The sequence below is a fragment of the Belonocnema kinseyi genome, chromosome 1, assembly GCF_010883055.1.
Source record: "Belonocnema kinseyi isolate 2016_QV_RU_SX_M_011 chromosome 1, B_treatae_v1, whole genome shotgun sequence".
In the NCBI taxonomy this organism is placed as follows: domain Eukaryota; kingdom Metazoa; phylum Arthropoda; class Insecta; order Hymenoptera; family Cynipidae; genus Belonocnema; species Belonocnema kinseyi.
The window spans coordinates 111820807-111824124 of record NC_046657.1 but is presented as its reverse complement, the minus strand read 5'-3'; positions in this window follow the sequence as shown (position 1 = coordinate 111824124).

Below are 3318 nucleotides of genomic sequence, written 5' to 3'. Positions count from 1 at the left end.
TTGAATCGGGCACCTGTGGGTACCCCTAGGTGGTCATAGGTCTCCTCGTCAGTGAGCGATTTAATAGGCTCACCGTTAATCGTAAAATGCGACTCTACTACCATGCCACGCTCCAAAGACAAGGTGGCGCATTTACTCGGTTTGAATTTAAGACCTATCCTATTGCAAAGCTCCAAGGCTGCGTCCAGCAAAGACTGCATGTCCCGCTGGCTGCTGGTCAAAGCTGCGAGATCATCCGCGTAGGCGAGGAGATCTATGACCCTACCAAACATTGGGAAGCCTACTTTTCATTTTTTAAGTCCCCGAATTACCAGCTCAAACACAAGGTTGAATGTGATCGGGCTGAGCGGACAACCCTGTTTCACTCCTGCACCCATAGCTAGGTTGTCCGTGCAGCCTCGATCATTCCTCACCCTCGTGGAACAGCCACTGAACATGTTCAGGATCAGGTCAGTGACATCTGGCGGCATTCCAAGCACGTTTAGGGCATGAAGAATAGTCCCGTGGGGCACAGATGGAAAGGCATTAGCCAAATCCAACCATGCTACCACCAGATTTCTTCGCTTACTCCTGGCTACCTGAATTGCCTCCTGCAGTACGAAGTTATGCTCATAGCATCCCTCATACGGCAGAAAGCCCTTCTGCCCCCAGGAGAGCCTGTCGTTCTTGACCGCCCAGCCAGTGACCCTATCCGAAACAATAGCAGCAAAGATCTTATAAGCTGTATTCGTCATAGTCAGTGGTCTCCAGTTCGTAATTTGGGAAGTGTCCCCCTTTTTATGCACCAAAATGGTAAGGGATTCCTTCCGAAATTGGGGTATCGAATGAAGCCGTAGGCAGGCATTAAAAATGTTTGAAAGAATTGTTCCGGTGGGTCAGCTTTTAGGAGGGTACCATAAATAATACCATCGGGCCCCGGGGCCGTATTCTTCATGGTACTGATTTTCTTGACAATATCCTGCGGGAGGATAACTTCAAGGAGAACCTCGTTACTGAGCTGGTCAGGAGGGTCCAGGTTAAAATCGGAAGAAAGGTCATTTTCATTGTCATTAACGTTATTAAAAACCTGCTCAAAATAATCCTTAATTTCATCTAAATTAATCTTACAGGTCTCACTGGGACCTGTAATAATTTCTTGCATTGCCCTGCTTTTATTCTTCCGATAGAGCCTCTGGATTCTCGTGGCAGCCTCAGTTTCGCTAAGGACACGTGTATTGTGCCTTCTGCCTTTACTCCCGTTGTTATCAGTCCTTTTAGATTTTGCCCCAGAAGGCCACTAGCGTCCGAGTCTAAATTAAACGGAGCAGCAGTGCCATTTAGCACACGTAACCTATCACAATTTAAAATATTTACATTAGGGTTATTGCCCCTATTACGGAGACCAATCCCCGGATGAGGCCCAGGCGAGGCGGGGAGAGTCGTAATGGGAGGAGAGATTGTTGATGCCACACTGATGTTGTCTGCAGCACCTTCATCTCGAGACCAGTTAATGTTGAGCGGAGATTCGCCAAGGGCTCTCTCCGGAATATCAACAGGGACCACCGCTTCCGCATCTACTACCACAACCCCCACTACATCAGATATTGTTGGCCCAGATGGAGTTTCACGAGAACGTGGTGGTGTTTGCCCAGTACTTGGTGGAATTGGCAGGCTGGCTGGTGAACTATTGGCCGGGGAGGCCGCAGCAGTATTGGGGGGGGGCAGCTTCGGCTTCCGCGACGCCTTCTGAGACATTGTCACGGAGAAGGGCTCTCCGCCTGGCTCTTGTGATATGACGGGACGGGAACTCAGGATCATCGGGCATGATGGAATGAGCCCGACTTGCACGAGGCGTTGATGGTAGGTATTGCTCCTCCATATCCAGCGCTGTCGCTACCCTTTTCCTCCGATGTCGCATCACGACTCTGTCGTTGGTACCTAGGCCGCGAGGGGGGGGGGGGCCTTAATGACAGGGGGGGCAATAACCTGTGGTGGGCTAATGTGGCGCTCCACAGGAGTCACAACTCGTACCTGTGCAGCCCTTACGGGCGTGGGTCGCCTTCTCAGGGGTGGCAAACCGGGACCATTTACCACGTTCACAGTTTCGTGGGTTTTCTTAAAGTGTGTTGCCACCGATTTACGTTTGTAGGCACCGATACCCACAAACGCGCACACCCCACACTTATAGGTGTGCTCAAATTTAAAATCTTTATGATAAAAGCGCAAATGTTTAAGGTAGTCTTCATGCTTTTGAAAAATACCCGTTTGGCCACCCCTCTTGAGTTGACGACCCACCTCCGCAGGAGGGCAATAGCCGCATTTAAACTGCTCCGGTTCAGGCCAACTCCAAGTTAATTTTGTTTCCGCCATTTTGCTATAATTTTTTTTTAAACTTATTCAAACAAAAACAAACAAAAAATTGTCCAGAGAAAAAAGTTAAAGTTGCTATGCAAGTAAAAAATCAATAAAAAATCAAACAAAATTTTTTAATTATAAAAATAAAAAAATTTTTTTAAATGTATAGAAAGGAGAAAATAGCGACAACAGAAATTCAATATTAAAATTACAAAATCCAGCGATTTAACAAAAATATATATTCATACAAATATATAAACCAACAAAAATTTAGAAAGATTAAAATATTAAAAACATTAATATTGAAGAACTATATTAAACATTTAACAAACTTATAATCGTTTTTTTTAAGGTAGAGATGTCGGAGACCAAAAGAGATTGATTAATTTAATTCTGATTGATTAATACTTTTTGAAAAAATAGTACAATAGTAGAAAAAAATCAGGGACAAATATATATAAACAAATAAATAATTACCAACAAATAATTGAAAAAAGAAACACACATAAAGAAAAATTATAATCAATACAATCAATCGTTTTCCAGGAGAGAAGGCCTATTAAATGAATCCCGAAACGAGCATGCACGTTGGTGATTTACCTTAACCGCACCTGCTCATATTTGCAATAAGCTGAACCGTAAAGCAGAGTGCTAATAATTGAAATTGTATATATAAAATGTCATGCAAAGGTTAATTCAAAAATTTTGATTTAAATCAACACAACGAACATACCCGGCCCGGGACTCTGACTAACGAAGCGGAGAATGTCAAGTGGTCGAAAGATAACTTTAAAACTAACTGAACTTATACCTAAAAACACCTGTATAAACATTTGACTTTATCTGAGTCAATAATAGTAAACACGCTATGTCAGGTAAAATATACAGGCATTCAGCGAAATTGTCAAAAAATAAATAAATAAATATTTTTAAATAAAAGGGAAAACAATACTTTAAACTAGAAGTAAAAATAAATACAACAAA